The 17,257-nt window shown below is 42.7% G+C and overlaps 1 pseudogene; it reads right to left on the reverse strand.

Moving 5' to 3' along the window:
- Nucleotides 1–15,018: 15,018 nt before the first annotated feature.
- LOC115851187 (small ribosomal subunit protein uS2-like) lies at nt 15,019–15,845 on the reverse strand (annotated as a pseudogene).
- Between the last annotated feature and the right edge of the window lie 1,412 nt (nt 15,846–17,257).

The following is a 17,257-nucleotide window of genomic DNA, read 5'->3' on the forward strand; positions in this document are numbered from 1 at the left end:
CCGTTTTAAATATAGCAGTGTGTACATGTCAATTTCAAACTCCCTAACTATCCCATCCCCCCACCCTTCCTCCCTGGTAACCATAAGTTCCTTCTCTAAGTGTGTGAGTCTGTTTCTGTTTTGTAAGTAAGTTCGTTTGTATAATTTCTTTTTAGATTCTGCTTATATGATATCACACGATATTTCTCTTTCTCTGTCTGACTTACTCACTCAGTATGACAATCTTTAGGTCCATCCATGTTGCTGCAAATGGCAAAATATCATTATTTTTTATGGGTGAGTAATATTCCATTGTATATATGTGCCACATCTTCTTTCTCCATTCCTCTGTTTTTTTTTTTTTCTTTAAAGGATTATTTCCAGTATTTTTTTAAACATCTTTATTGGAGTATAATTGCTCCACTCCTCTGTTGATGGACATTTAGTTTGCTTCCATGTCTTGACTATTGTAAACAATGCTGCAATAAACATTGGGGTGCATGTATCCTTTCGGACCATGTTTTTCTCTGGATATATACCCAGGAGTGGGATTGCAGGATCATATGTTAGCTCTATTTTTAGTTTTTTAAGGAACCTCCATACTGTTCTCCATAGTGGCTGTACCAATTTACATTCCCACCAACAGTGCAAGAGGGTTCCCTTTTCTCCACACCCTCTCCAGCGTTTATTGTTGTTGAATTTTTTGGTGATGGACATTCTGACCGGTGTGAAGTGATATCTCATTGTAGTTTTGATTTGCATTTCTCTAATAATTAGCGATGTTGAACATCCCTATGGCTTTGCATCTTCCTCTGTCTGACAGAAATTTAGGGTAAGCCCTACTTACCGTAAAGAAAATCACAGACTTCTTTGATCACATTTAGGTAATAAAAACAACCTCAATTCAGTAATAGGAACACGTGATGCTTGAACTCCATTCAAGGTTCAGCTTCTCTCCTTCCCCGGGTCAGGCCTGCTCCAGGCTGGCTGTGGACAGTGTGAGAGGGTCTCTTCCACTCTTCCCCAGCTGACCCTCTACCTCACCCCTTCTTGCTACCTCCATGACTGACCCCACCAGGATCAGAGCTATGTGGAGGAGAGGGAGAAAAGGAAAGGAAAAGCCTGACTTAACCACATGGGCTTTCCCTGGGCTCGGGAGCTCTTAGAAGCTGTTTCTCTCCTAAGACCATGTACCCCATCACTGGGGGAGTCTTGGCTGCATTCCCTGTGTGGGAGATTGTATCTCCTCTGGCTGCTCACCTGGGCTTTCTTCTTCAGCCTCTGGGCATACAGTGGTCCATTCTTCTGTTAGGGTCACTTTGGACAGGCTCTCTGGCCCACATGCAAGGACACACGTGAGTGTGTGTGTAACCATTTCCCTGACCATCTCTGTTAACACAGGTAATCTCCAGTGCACGGGCCTCTCTTTGCTCCAATATCTGAGCAGATGGCCAACCCACCTCTGCCTTTTACATTCATCTGATACTGGTTGGACACCAGTCCTTGTGGCACTCAGTGTTCAGGGGACACTCATCACACTCTCCAGGTTCCAGAGGCTTGAGGTAGGGAGAAGCATCCTTCTTTAGGGATAGGCTATACAGCCCATTAACCACCAGACCCCCAGATTTTCTTTCCATCTTCCTGGCCTCTCCAACCTCCAACCTCAGTTTGTATTCAAAACACTATACCTTTTAAAATTCCTTCCTCAAATCTTGTACAGTAGTTTCATACCTTACTTTGTAACATGGCATCTGTTGTCTTGGCGCTTCAAGCCAAATGAGACAAACATAATTCTCTCCCCTCTAGTAATTTTTTGCACAGTAGGAATGGCCACAAAAACTTATCTAATTCACGGATTTGTGTCTGAATGTGTAAGTGCTTACTGAATATTTACTGAATGCTGGATAAATGTGCTAATACAAGTTTCCTTTTTGTAGACATAATTTGCTTAACTGGTTATGATGGAAAATGGTTTCCTCTGAGATCTTTCATCTTGGGTGAAGCTGTCCTGTCAGGAGGGGTTTGAGCTACCTTACCTGAGATCAGTAATCAGGACTACCCTTTGTAGCCTTTTCCATGCCTATGTTTCTAGAAGCAATGGTGCCAAACTTGTGAAAAACATCATAGCTTCCTGTTCCAGAAACAACTTGCTTTATCTCTTATTCTCTCCTGAATTCCATAATCCATTCATTTGGGGGCATTTTAGATTCTGAGAAAATGGATTCAAAGCCTGACTCATCATTTTTAAAATTTTTTTATTTTTGCGGTACGCGGGCCTCTCACTGCTGTGCCTCTCCCGTTGCGGAGCACAGGCTCCGGACGCTCAGGCTCAGCTGCGGTGGCTCACGGGCCCAGCTGCTCCGCGGCACGTGGGATCTTCCCGGACCGGGGCACGAACCCGTGTCCCCTGCATCAGCAGGCGGACTCTCAACCACTGCGCCACCAGGGAAGCCCCTGACTCATCATTTTTGTTCCGGCTTCCAGCTGCTAAATAACCCTCCAATGAGTAGGTAGAAAGGAAGTTTCACTTAACAGTCAGGCTTCTTCAAATCCCTGCTGGAAAGAAATCAGGCCCTTGGAAGGCATGAGATCCAGGGACACCACGTCTGGGCCGGGTGAAGCAGACACAGAGTCTTGGAACCAGGAGTGGTAACTAACCTCTGTCTCCACAGCTGGGAGGAGGTAAGCTGCTGGGCAGCAAGGAGCAGTTATCTGCAAACGAGTCTCCTGCTGGAGGGACAGAGCTGATTCCTGGCCCGCCACACTGAGAATGGAGCCAAAGCCCTTACTGTGCTAAAGAGTTCATAGCATTGTCACGTTGACCCCCTCCGTGGCTCGGGCCATTCCAGCCTGGCCTTCTTGGTGTTACTCATCCAAGGCAGCTCATATCTGCCTCAACCTCATCACCTGCTTTTCTCTCTATCTGGAAATGCCTTTCCCCAGATCTGTGCATGACTCACTCTCACTTCTTTCAGTTCTCTGCTCTAAAACCATTTCTTCGAAAAGAACTTCACTGACCATCTTACTTAAAATAGCTCCCAGCCGTCCACCTGAGTCACTGTACTCCCTCATCCTGCTGTATTGCGACGCACCTGTCCCTGTCTGATGTATTCATTTTTATCTATTTGCTTATTTTCTGGGTCCTTTCCTTGAGAGTAATCTTCATGAGGGCAGAGGCTTCATCCATGACTGTTCACAACACCTCAGACACTTAGTAGGTGTCCCATAAATATTTCTTTAATTAATAAGTGTTATCCTATTTGTTTTCATTTTTGTTTGCATAAAGTATCTCATATGCACAGAAGTCTGAGAGTGTGACTTACAAGCTAAATTGTGAGAAAGTCTTATAATCCAAACATGGACCTCTAGAATGGACACTGCAAAAATGGAGCCTCTGGCTTTCTCCAAAACTGCATTAGGAAATGACTGTGTATTAGTTTCCTATGGCTGCCACAGCAAATTACCACAAAGTAGGTGACTCTGTGGTAATTTGTGTGTAAACAACCGAAATTTCTGTGTAAACAACAGAAATTTATTCCCTCACAGTTTTGGAGGCAAGAAGTTCAAAATCAAGTTGTCAGCAGGGCCATACTCCTTCTGGGGCTCAAGGGGACTGGGGGAGAATTCCCTATTTCACTTCTTCCAGTTTCTGGTGGCTGTTGGCATTCTTTGACTCCAATCTTTGCCTCCATCTTCATGTCATTTTCTCCTCTGTGTGTGTCTCTCTCCTCTAAGGACACGTGTCTGGATTTAGGAGACACCTGGGGAAACCAGGCTGATTACCTCATCTCAAAACCCTAAATTTAATTACATCTGCAAAGACTCTTTTTCCAGTAAGGTAACATTCATAGGTTCCAGGGGGTTAAGACATGGACATATCTTTTTAGGGGTCCACTACAGATACTAAAGCTAAAATTTGAGTTCGGTGTTTCAGATTCATCGTTAAACTTACTAAGTCTATGGCTTCCATTTGGACAGCAGTATTTCAAAAACCTACTTTCAAAAGGAAATATAAAGTGTCAATCTAAAGCACACAGCACAAGTATAATTTGAAATTTAATCAACTGAGGATAACTTAAACTGACTTTTCACTACACCTACTAAATAATCATCCCAAATCAGCCCCATGCAAAGGTGTGAAGCAGGCAGAGTTTGCCTTTGCCCCTACTCTTTATTTCCTTGTGTTAGCCTGTTTCTTTTTAGCAGCACCCCTTCCATATTCTACACTGTATTAATCAACTGGCAGGTTTTCAGAAAAGTATTTCATGTTTTAACCTTGCCATCCATACTTATTCAGAAATTTTCTGCTTTCATTTTCTTCCCTTAGTGTTTGTTGAAGTAGTGTGGCCGGTCCTTGATAATTTTTGTTTGCAGTTTAGCTTTTTGTTTTGTTCTCATTGACACCCGTGTTATGGGTTGAATTGTGGTCCCCCTACCACTGCACCAAAGATATATCCAAGTCCTAACCCCCAGTATCAGACTATCATCTTATTTGGAAACGGGGCTTTACAGAGGTAATCAAGTTAAAATGAGATTATCAGGGAACCCTAATTCAATCTGACTAGTGTCTGTATAAAAGGGGGAAATTTAGACACAGAGACAGACAGGTACAGAGGAAAGACAGCCATGCGAAGATGGAGGATTTAAGTGATGCATCGATAAGCTGAGGAAAGCCAAGGATTGCTGGCGACTACCATAAGCTAGGAAGAGGCAAGGAAGGACCCTTCCCTACAGGGAAATCAGGCCCTGCCAGCACCTGATTTCAGACTTCTAGCCTCCATAACGGTGAGACAATAAATGTCTGTTGTTTTCAGCCACCCAGTTTGCTGTACTTTGCTATGGCTGTCCTAGGAAATTAACACAAGCTCTGGCCTCTGTTACCCGCCTTCCTTAAGCGCAGAATTCACTCTCCTCCTACTACTGCCCTCCTAGTTGCTATCTGGGTTTCTGTCTCAGTGTTTTGGTGAGACTTAGAATAATGAAGGGAAAGGCTAATCATTTGTTTGAAGCTCCAAAGAGGTTTTAGGAAAATTATTTCAACATTTGAGGCAAGGGAATGCATGTGTAATAGTTCAGGATAAGGGCTTATTTATACAATCTCAAATTGGCCAGTGAATATGTTAGTTCATATAAAAGCTGCATAATTATTTAACATGGTTTAAGATATAAGATAACTTAAGAAGACAGGAATCCTGTTGTGAGAATAATTGGACACTGGGTAAAGCTGGAGTAATTGTCTCATATGAATTTTTTATTTATAAAAATATGGATTTTCCCCTTATCGCCTCTCTTCTCCACCCCCAGCCTCCCAACAGGGCTCCATCTTTGCTCCTCAGGTGTGGCACGCCCCACCTCCAGGGGCAGAGAGCAGAAGGACCCATTGGTGATCCCCAGGATACAGCAGCAGGCTCGGCCCTGTGCCAGAACACTTGAGGTCTACCTGTGTCTCTAGATGAGGAAGGTGCCTCTCAGTGGCTGGCACTACTAGGGGTTGTCCTCACCATTTTAGTTTTGTTTATATGGGAAAAGATGTCTGCATGACATGTAATTTATAGTTTTGTTCTATTTTTAACTCTGAGAAGGAAAAGTTTCCTATAATATATCCATTGTCAATATTTAATCATCTAACAAATGCATGTTTTCTTATTTCCGTGCTGTGTGAAAGTAAGGCACTCATTCACATTCTTAGAAAAGGGATTACCTTCCCAGAATATATGTGCACTTTATTAGGGGCCCTGATCTGAAGACATTAATACCTGTATCTTATACTCTGTAGGGTTGGTGAGGGTAGATTTTTTGGCAGGGGTCTTGCCTAATGTGTCTCAAATCACACAGCAGAATGGCTGCCCACACCGTATTTGTATAACGTTTTCCTGAAAGCTTGGCAAAATGAAAGTGCAGCACTGTGTGCAAACTCTGACGGTCAAACAGTAGGTGGCATCCCAGCTCATGGAGCAAAAAGGGTCATACAAAGTGCCTGAGAGGAGTGCATGTCAGCCTTGCCTTACGCAGGGTACCGGGTGATGGTTGCCTCTCCCCTGGGATCGGTGCTCTGCCGTACTAGCCACAGATGATGTTTCCAGTACTTTCTGAAGTAGCAACCAAGAAGTGTTGGGTCAATGTCACCATCTGGTGACTAGCCGCAAACCATCTAACCTGAAAGTTGTTGCTACTTTCTTGAACAAATTAGACGGAACAGAACCTAACTCCCAACAATCTGTTTTTCCTTAAGTGCCAGCATTCACTATCAAGAATAAACAAAATTTTCCCCCAACTTTTCCCTCTTTTATTTAATTACCATATTGTAATAATATTTTCTATTTGAAATACATAACATTTTAAATTAAATGATTTTAGTTTTAAATTAAATCTTTGAAGGTCAGTCTGGTGATCTGCTTTCTGTGTATAACATTGTTACTGCGGATAAATGTCTTCACAGTTCCAAACTATTGAGATATTAGTAGAATTGACTTTTGGTTTGCGATTTCCTGATAATTTGGAAGAAAAAAATATGTAAATATATACACACACACACATATATATACCACCAAATACTTCAATTTCAGGATGCAAAATGTATCATTTTCTTTCATCCTTTAAATAAAATGTAATATTTTCCAAATCTCCATCTTGCTGTAATAGTGGGAAATTCAAACTCATTCATTATTGGATTCTCTTCCCCCAGTTTCACCAGGGTTATTCAAAGGTCCAAGGAGTCTTATTCAGGCCAGGTCTAATGTGAAGGGCCCTCTGGTCTTTGGTCTTCATGGTCACTGCTGATTGTGGTGGCAGCACACAGAGAACAGTTGGTTCCATTGGTTTATCAACTCAGGGGCAGAGAGATCTTTGCCAAGTATTGAGGTTCCCTTCCCAGAGTCTAGGCTGTCTAGTTGCACCAGGCAGGCGTTGCCTCCCCAGGGGTCCTGCCGTCCCCCCCAGTTTCCACACTCTGAGCAGCTACATATTGCACGTTATGAAATTGTGTCATTGAGTCTTTGAAAAGGGTAGTAGCAGATACTGTTTGGATTGCATTTCGTGTGGCTCTAAAGACATACACCATTCTGATTTTTAAAACTGGGGTTATTTCAGAAAGGTTTTCACCCTTGTGTAACACACACACTCAACCCCAAAACATTTAAAAATAATTTTCGAGCCGAGAGGCAAGTCCTACTGGCGCAGTTGCGGTTGCTCTCATGCAGTGCCTCCTATAGGCAGGGAGAGGTCCGGTACTAGCTTTTCCTTTCCTGATCCTCTCTCCGTGCAGGACTCTCTCTAGAGTCATTTGCTTCGTCAGAAAGAGTTAAACATCCACAAGCAGCAAATCTACTATTTATCTTCCTCCAAGGAGAATTACTTCAAAATCAAGATATGACTGTTGGATAATACATTTAAGAATTGAATGGATATTTTAAAATGTCCTTTTTCTCTGAAAACCAACTTCCTTCAGTTTCCTTGGAAAAATTAAAAAATCCTGCAGAGCTGGTGATGATAAATGCAGCCCTTGGCCAACTTTGCCTGTGTTGGAGGTGCTGATGTAGGGGTTTTTTTTTGTTTTTTTTTAGTTATTTTGGGGAATAGAGCTTATTTAAATTCCACCATTTGAAAAAAGAACCCACCCTCAGACAGTGCTGTTTCATGTTGGTTGAATAATTCACGAATGGGCAGATGGGAGGACACATATAGCTACAAACTGAGTGTCCCTTCAGATAAGCACCCTTCTGTTAAACATTCCCTATCCAGTTCCTCATGGTTAAAGCCAGTACTTGAGAGGAATGAACAAGATCACTTCTCCACTAAAATACCACGTGTATGAAGTATTTATTAAATCCCTTACTAGCCGAGGTATATGTCTCTGGAATATTCTAGATCAAGACAGAGTAATCAGAATCCAGGATTGTATTGCAAAATAAGCATCCTGTCAAAGAATTATGCTCCTGAGTTTCTTTATTTCTGAAAAAATAAATTTGTTTTGGAAAAGCACAATTATTGCTTTACCCATTCAAAAGCATGAGCAAATTGATACAGCCACTATGGAGAACAGTATGGAGGTTCCTTAAAAAACTACAAATAGAATTACCATATGACCCAGCAATCCCACTACTGGGCATACACCCTGAGAAAACCATAATTCAAAAAGAGTCATGTACCACAATGTTCACTGCAGCTCTATTTACAATAGTCAGGACTTGGAAGCAACCTAAGTGTCCATCGACAGATGAATGGATAAAGAAGATGTGGCACATATATACAATGGAATATTACTCAGCCATAAAAAGAAATGAAATTGAGTTATTTGTAGTGACGTGGATGGACCTAGAGTCTGTCACACAGAGTGAAGTAAGTCAGAAAGAGAAAAACAAATACCGTATGCTGACACATATATATGGAATATTAAAAAAAAAAAAAGGTCATGAAGAACCTAGGGGCAAGACAGGAATAAAGATGCAGATGTAAAGAATGGACTTGAGGACATGGGGAGGGGGAAGGGTAAGCTGGGATGAAGTAAGAGGGTGGCATGGACATATATACATTACCAAATATAAAATAGATAGCTAGTGGGAAGCAGCCGCATAGCGCAGGGAGATCAGCTCGGTGCTTTGTGACCACCTAAAGGGGTGGGATAGGGAGGGTGGGAGGGAGGGAGACGCAAGAGGGAAGAGATATGGGGACATATGTATATGTATAGCTGATTCACTTTGTTATAAAGCAGAAACTAACACACCATTGTAAAGCAATTATACTCCAATAAAGATGTTAATAAATAAATAAATAAATAAAACAGCTGATGATCTTTGAATATTCAAAAAAAAAAAAAAAAAAGCGTGAGCAGAAAAGCAGAACTAAAGCCACTGCCATGTTTTCCTGAGACTCTCAGCCCAGGCCTCCTGCAGAGCAGCAGTGAGGGGTTGTGTGGCTCAGGGAATCAAGCACCAGGCTCAGCTGCTGGGGCCTTCACCTAATTTTCAGTGACCTTGTGAAAAATGCTTCAAGTGTCTGTGCCTCTGCGTGCTTTTCAGGTGAGGAGAATATCAGCCTCCCACCAAGAGAGTATGGGAGTGAATAGCCAATGAGTGTAATTGAAATTGCCTTGCTAATACTGTGTGAAGAGCTGTGTGAAGTGCGGAATGATAAAGCTACTTGGTGTAGGATGACTGGAAGGTGAAGGATGACAAAGGGTCTGGTGTATTTCCAGATCTACAATTCAGTCATGCTGTAGCTTGGAATTCTTTGAAGGCTTTGTCATGGTCTAAGGCTATGAATGACTTGTTTTAGTCCTAAAGAAATGAAACATTAACAACTTGCATAATCAGGCATTTCAATAAGAATTTGGAAGATATATGTCTATTTTTAGATCCTAGAGGCTTCAGATGTCATTCAGTCCACCACCACCCAGACCCAGTGATAAAGGAACCACATCCCTGAGTAGGGCCATTTCCCGTGGAAAGACACTCACCATCTCCTGGTCAATATGTTAGGCGGCAATTCTTCCTGATACTGAGTTGAACTCTGATTCCCTATAATGTCCATCCATTGGTTCTAGTCCTATTCTCTGAAACAACAAAATCAGTCTACTCCTTTTTCCATGTGATAGACTTTCAAATTATTGAAGTCAGCACTCCCATTTTTCTTGAGTTTCTGTCTTCAGCTAAAATGTTTCCTTTTCCATTCCTTATATGACAAGGTACCTGTAGCTTCTCATCATCAATGCCATCCTCTTGTAATTCAGTCTAGCTTGTTTTTGTTTCTCTTAAACTGTAGTCTTCAGAATGCATCACTACCTTAAGCAGTGGGTCTAATAGTTCAAGGCTCAGTGAGACCTCTTTTATTTACATTTTAATCAAACAGGTATTTATTCATTATCTCTATGGATATAATAATGAACAATACAGACATAATTCTTGGCCTTGTGAAGCTTATGTTTGGAAATGGGAGAAGTACATGGAGAAGACCCTCCTCCCAAAAAGATAGCTACACAAAGTCAATAAAATAATTCCAAGTCTTGAGACAAGGACCAGGAACAAACTCAGAACCAGGAACAGAATTCTTGGGGTGGGTATGGATGGTTAGAGCTCAACCTCCATTCCCCCCTCCTTCTAGTTCATCTCCCTTTTCTCCCTAGCTTGGAAAGCTAGCACTATACTTCCCAGACAGCCTTGTAGGTAGGAGTCTGGATAGAAATTAGGTCCCACCAAATAAATGCAACTCAGGTAGGCCCTTGTTAAGAAATTTTATTAATGAAATAAAAAGCCACTGAATAATTTTAAGCAGCATTCTAACATTTATATCTTTAACAGGTTTAGATAACTGATAAGGTCAATTTCCCGTTATTTCTTTTTTCTTTTGAAATTTTTATGCTATTTGTCATTCAGTTATACTTCTAGATAAATTTTGGGATAATTTTATCAATTAAAAAATCCAACCGTGGATGATTATACTGGGTTAAGCTTAAAAATTAATTTGAGAAGAAATGATTTAATTTTCCATCCTTGACATATTATCTCTCTCCACTTATGTAAATTTTCTGTCTCTTAAAAAATTGAAAAGTAAGCTAAACATACTGAATATTTCTACAACAAGGAATTATTGGGACACTGTCAGAACTTACAATAGTGGAACCTAAGCCATACTCACGGTCAGAGGCAAGTCTTTCCAAATGTGACATCTCAGTTGAGTCTTACAGAATGAATAGGAGTTCACGGGCAGAGAGAGAGGTGAGGGAAGACACTTCCAGACAACTTGCTCAACTTATAGGAAGGCCCAGAGGCAAAAGAGAGTATGGAATGGTGCTTCAAGGTACTGAAAAAGTTTAAAATGGCTAGCACATAAAGTCCAAAAGCAGAGGCGGACAAAAATGGAATAATCTAGGTAAGCAATAGTCAAATTACGAAGAGCTTTGTAAGCTGTATTTGGGTATTTAGATGTATGTTTGGAGTTTAGATGGCAGAACCAACTTGACGTAGTAATAGAAGGGTAGGGATGGTGTTGGGAAGGGAGGTGTTAAGTAGAGTGCCCAGGCTTCTGGCTTTGGACTTGGGAGAATGGCTATGCTTTTCACAGAGACAAGAACATGAGATGAATCATATCTGAGGGGGAAAAGATCATTAATGCATGTTTGTACCTGTTGGATTTACGGGCCCGGGGACACCCAAGCGGAAATGTTCAGCAGACTTTGAATCACAACCAAAGAAGATCAAAACCACAGATGAGCGATGTAGATGGAGATATTGGTTTCTGAATCGTTGTAACTGAAGACACAGAAGTGGACAGGATCAGCCAAGGACAGTGTGAGGATTAAGAAGTACAAGAAAAACAACATGGAACTTAGACCCTTTGCTCTGAAACCCGAGGATAACCCTGGTGAATTTAGAAGTCCCATTACATTGGTGACTCATACTGCACTCATGTAAACCTTCTGGTTCCTTTCATGTAAACTCTAGCAAGGCCACCTTGTTGCAAGTGACAGAGACCCAACTCAAACTAGCTTGAGAAAGGGAAAAAAAGGAGCATGGGCTCAAAAACTAGGAGATCCAAGGTAGACTTTAGACATCACTACATCCAGGGGACTTGAAAGCTTATTTCTGATTTGTAAACTTCTGTAGAGAATCTCTTTTTACATGGTAGGCAAGAGGAACCCCAGCCAACCTAGCTCACAACCTCAAAGCTTAGCAGTATCAGTAGAAAGAATATTGCTCTCTTCAAGTGTGTGTGTATATGTGTATATATAAATCTTAGAGAAGACATCAATTGGCCCTGCCTAGGTCTTATGCCCAACCATAACTCAACTGCAGTGGCCAAGATAATGGAGCAATGTCATTGGATATCTTATATCTGGATCTCTAAGGAAAGTTAAAATTCTTGAAATCCACTCCAGACCTTCTGAATCAGAATATCTGGGGAAGAGTCCCAGAAGTTACTAATTTTTACAAGTGGCTAGAGTGATTCTTATTGGAGTGGGGATCTTATTCACAGATCATGTTTTGAGAAATACTGCAGGCTCCAGCACTGCTGGGATAGGATGCTGCCTGAGAGGACCTCAGGTCTGTACCCTGTCAGTTTTGGTGAATTTAGAAAATGTTCAGGCTTTTGAGTGGACTTGAAAGGACTTGGGGTGAAATCTGGTCTGAATCACTTCATTAAATATATGACCAGGCAATTCATTTAACTCCCTTTGACATTTAGTTCCCTCATTTCAGCACACAGGGAAAATATTTACCCAGAATGGCTGTGCGAGGTTAAATCAAACATTTGTGAGGTCTGGTTGCCCACTAGCTTTCACCATTGCTTAGGCCCCTCAAACCTGTGACTAATGTCTAGGTCTTCCATTTCTCGGGGTCGGTCCTGCCTCCAGTATCATCTGTCATTTTTTGTCTAAGACAGTCGCAATGTTCAATTCTTCCATATTCTTTTAGGTCTCTAGGCTGCATTTAAGGGATGGTAAACTCAGCCTGCCCACACAGACCCTCACTATCTCTCTGTCGCTCCTTTTACCTGCCATACCTCTACCTGTCCCCAACCTGCACACTCAGCTGTTCAGGGAGCTTTTTTTTTTTTTTTTTTTTTTTGCGGTTCATGGGCCTCCCACTGCCGTGGCCTCTCCCGTTGTGGAGCACAGCCTCCGGACGCGCAGGCTCAGCGGCCATGGCTCACGGGCCCAGCCGCTCCGCGGCATGTGGGATCTTCCCGGACCGGGGCACGAACCCGTGTCCCCTGCATCGGCAGGCGGACTCTCAACCACTGTGCCACCAGGGAAGCACTAGGGAGCTTTTTAAATCTCCACATTCTGTACTTCTGAACCCAGTCTATAGGCCTGGAATATATTTTCATGTATGACTTGGTACAAATAATATTGTCTCGAGGTGAAAGTTAATCTGGGCTTTTAGAGACTGCCAGACTGCAAGAGAAATAGCAATTATCACTTTTTTTTTTTTCAGGAGAAAACATCTCATATAAACGACTTGATAACAGACTCATGAGACTCCTTGAAGAGCTACACTTAGATAAAAGTAGACAAAAACCCACAAATGCCACACTACATTCTCCATGTACTTGGTCCTTCATCATTTTTTAATATTCTTTTTTTTCCATCTGCCATCTTGGGAGAAATAGAAAAGCAAAGAGGACACAGAAAACTGTTCTGTGATTTAAAAAGAAGAATGACGCCACTTATGAGAGCCCTGATGGTGTCAACCAGCACATATTAGAAATGGGACAAGGAACGAGATGGTGTCAGTGCTCTGTGAACTCATACCACCAGAAAGCACTTCACCACGCTCTCAGAATGCTCCCAGATACATGCCGAGAAGAGGTTTATACAATCGCTCTTATGTGAAAGCACAGCTTTTTCAGTATCTAACTTTCTTGGATATTAAATGCACTGTGCTGTATTTTGCGTATTTTCCCCTTCTGTGTGTTTTCTGTGTTGGTGCCAGAAGATAAGTTAGTGGGACTCTCACCCAAATCGTCCAAAGGCCTTTATTCTATACTTTGTTCCTTACAGTCAAGTGGCATTTTTCTTCTAAAAAACTTAAAGTGGCAAGACACTATTTTGGTATTATTTTATCCTCTATTATCGTATTTTTCCCTCCCTGTATTCTCTTTGTTGAAACAGTTCCTAAGTTCCCCCCTCCCTGCCCCCACTCCTACCTCCAGAGAGGAAGGGACAGATAAACTTGGAAATTCTGGCTTTTATTTTCCAAATCCTAAGCCCTGGAGGGAGGAGAAAATTTGTGGGCCCAGAGAAAGTGACCTTAATAAGCATGGTGGGTAAAGGATTCCACAAGATGAGAAATAGTCCCCAGAGCCCAGGGCTGTGGAGAAAGAGATGGGCAAGTTCATGCCCTACTTCCTGGTCGTGCTAGCAGAGAAGATCTTGGGTCTCAAGAGCAGAAGAGACTAAGGCAAGTAAGACCATGGAGACCAAGGCTTTGTGGGTTCTCTAACCAGGCTCATAAACTCAACGTATCCAGGCTCCTGGTGGGTAACATACATGTGAGGTTGGAAGTGGTGTGAATGGGAGACTAAGGGGGCTTGTACAGAACTGTAGAGTGTGTGCCCTGCCCAAAGGCAATCTAATTCTACATTTAAAAAGCACAAAAGAAACCAATTTGCTGTACTTGACAAGTTTTGGCCCATGGTCCCGGGGCCACACTGAATGGAACGATGGCTGTGTTAGTAGTATTTACTGTGGGCAGATTGCTAAGATTCAGGGTGCACCCAATGCCTTGCTACCACATCAGCTCCCAAACATTGCCATTAACTCAGAGTAGAATAAGAGTGGTGAAATCTTGAAATGGCCCAGGTTAAAAGTAGTAGAAGTTTCAAGATGAGGCTTCAGTTAGAAATTAAACTGAGTTAAAGAAATTTTCAAAAGTTTCTTGTATACCTGACTTTGTGGGCTGTTGATACTCCTGTCATTAGACAGGTGTCTAGGATAGTTATGGCTTCACCAGTGTGGAGCTTGGTGCTACTAATAACCGGCTGCGTGATCTCAGGAAAGTCACTTAGCAACTCAAGCCTGTTTCTTCAGCTATTAAAGAGAAACAATAGTAATACCCCTTCAGAAGTTTGCTGCATTAAATGAGACAACGTAGGACAAGGACCTGGAACAATGCTTGCCTCCAAATAAGCAAGCCCTCAGATTGTAACTCTTCATACCAATGACGCTGATACCTTGTGTTCATTGCCTCACAGTGAGTTTGGTGAAATACTAATTGGCGAGCGTTGGTTGTATCAACATTGAAGACGTCAATACATTGATTCTCTTGTCACTTAAGATGTGTTTCCCATCTTGCTCCTCTCACCCTCATATAAAGGTACTTTTAGAGTCTCCCGCATCAGGCTAGAGTCTCAGACATCCTCAGACTCACTTGAATTTTGGGTTTAACACAGCTTAGGATCAACGTAGGGTCTTTACTACAACTTCCAGTGAAGTTGGGCTTCAATCGATAGATTAGAAGAAATCAGAAATTTCTTTTTGGAAACTTTATTTTTTGTCAACCTTATTTTCATTTCCTGTTTAAGAGTCTGTGGAAGAACAGCTTAAGACCGTTCAGTGGTTGTTCCTACCTACCCAGTGGCCTGAGCAGTAAGAACGGCAGGCCAGTCTTCAGTGGCTGGCGTCAGCAGGGAACTGCTGGATAGGCACCGGGGGCATATGCACACCTTCAGACCAGTCTGCAACCTTAGGTTGTGTAGCAGTAAATTAGGGAGCTGAGGCAGTCCATTGACCCTGAAATTCCTCCTTGGTCACAGCCTTTTAATCAGTGGCTTACTATTCTATTGCAATCTCTTCAGGATCTCTGTAGAAGTAGAGATCAGGCATGACCTCCCACGAGTGTTCACGGGAGATGACGCCACGCATGTATAGAACTTCCCTGGCTGCAACCCACCACCCCTCCCTGTTGTTGTACTGGGTGGCAACGTTTGCATAGCATGGAGGAGAGTCCATGTTACACAGAGCAACTGTAGGCGGGTCAACATCAGTGCCTGCGTGAGAGGCTGGTGGGCAGCCCTGGGATCAGTAACCACCGGAAATCTTGGCTCCCGGAAGCCTGCTGGGATCTGGTTGGTGAAGGTTCCAGGAGTGAAGCAGCCAGCAATAGGAGTAGTAGCAGTGGCAGCAGCAAACTTCAGCACAGTCTGCGGGCTGGTATTCCTGGAGGATATGACACCGACGTTAGCCGGTTTCAATAGGCAACAGCGGCACGAGCTGTCAGCAGAAGCTTCTCCCAGGGTCTCTTCAGATTTGTAATATAGATGCTCTCATTTTTTCCTTTTGCAGATGTACTGTTCCCTTTGGAAGTCAAGGTTGGTGCCACCTAAGTGAATTCCTCCTTTATTTGCAGGACATCAAGGGCTCCCGACATTGTGAAAATTTCCCTTTAAGTTACAACAGGAACCCAGAACAACACCATATGGACCTCTCTCTGGATAGCTTGGAAAGGCCAGAAAATTTAATTGAAACTGAGTGAAGACACTTCTATGAGAGGCTAAGTTGCTGTGGTCCACAATTGTAGTCTTTGGGACTCTACTTTGATTCAAGAAGTGAAAAATATTCAGAGGTGGAAGGATAAGAATGTATCCTTTATACCAAAGACTTTAGATACCACTTCTCTCAGCTGAACTATTGAGTTATTGCAACTCCTCACTCCTGAGATGTTGTGTTTAGTTTTCTACTTCAACTGTTCACACTGGTGGAAAAAATCACGCAACTCATGGATCTTCAGCTGGACCTTTAGTTCTGCCTGGCAATTCTGGGCTGCCCTAGTTATTTTTCTCTTTGCCATCGTCTATAATGACTTCTCAAACCACCTATTCTGTGGCATCCTTCTTCACTTGCAATAAATGATCTTGTTTTCTCCTTGCTCTGGATTTTTCCCTCCTGCCTCTGTGGCAGCCATCTTCCATCAGTCAGCCTCACTGACCCCTGTATCTTCAGTTTCTCTCTTTACAGGCTCATCCTCATTATCTAAACTTGCTCACAGAGTTCCTTTAGTAAAAGACAAAGAACAAAAAAATGAAACTGTTGCTCAGTCTTAGGTTTCCCCGCAGCTGCCTGTCTATCACCACCTTTCCCTTCCAAATCAAGCATTTGTAAATGTTGTGTCTATTTCTCTCCCCACTTCCTCACCTCTCTGCCATTTCTCTGCCCACCAAAGTCTGGGGTATGCCTCTTGCCTTTCCATAGCAACTGCTCCTTCTAGACAAATCCAATGGCAAGTTTTGGGTCCTCACCTCCATCCAGTGGCGTGTTTGACACTACTGACCCTCGGCTGTCCTCTCACCTGTCTGGGAACTCCTAAATTTTCTCAGATGCGTCTCTCTGTTTGCCCAGTGTTTATACATCTACATTCTTTGAGGTTCTGCCTGGGACCTTTTCTCTCACTCTTTATGCTCTTTCTGGGTGAAGAATCTAATCCTGCGCCATCAATTACTGTCTTAAAAAAAATCTAATAGTGTAATTGGAATCATTCTTATCTTTCCAGCTCCTCAAATTACATATCCAGGCTCCAAGTCTTTTAGAATCCTCACATCAGATCTTTGAGATCATTGCTATTGCCCCAAACCTACTTCAGATTCTTGTCATCTTTCACTAAACTTTTTTTTTTTTTTTTTTTTTTGCGGTACGCGGGCCTCACTGTTGTGGCCTCTCCCGTTGCGGAGCACAGGCTCCGGACGCGCAGGCTCAGCGGCCATGGCTCACGGGCCCAGCCGCTCCGCGACATGTGGGATCTTTCCGGACCGGGGCACGAACCCGCGTCCCCTGCATCGGCAGGCG

The sequence above is a fragment of the Globicephala melas genome, chromosome 14 (assembly GCF_963455315.2).
Source record: "Globicephala melas chromosome 14, mGloMel1.2, whole genome shotgun sequence".
NCBI lineage: Eukaryota > Metazoa > Chordata > Mammalia > Artiodactyla > Delphinidae > Globicephala > Globicephala melas.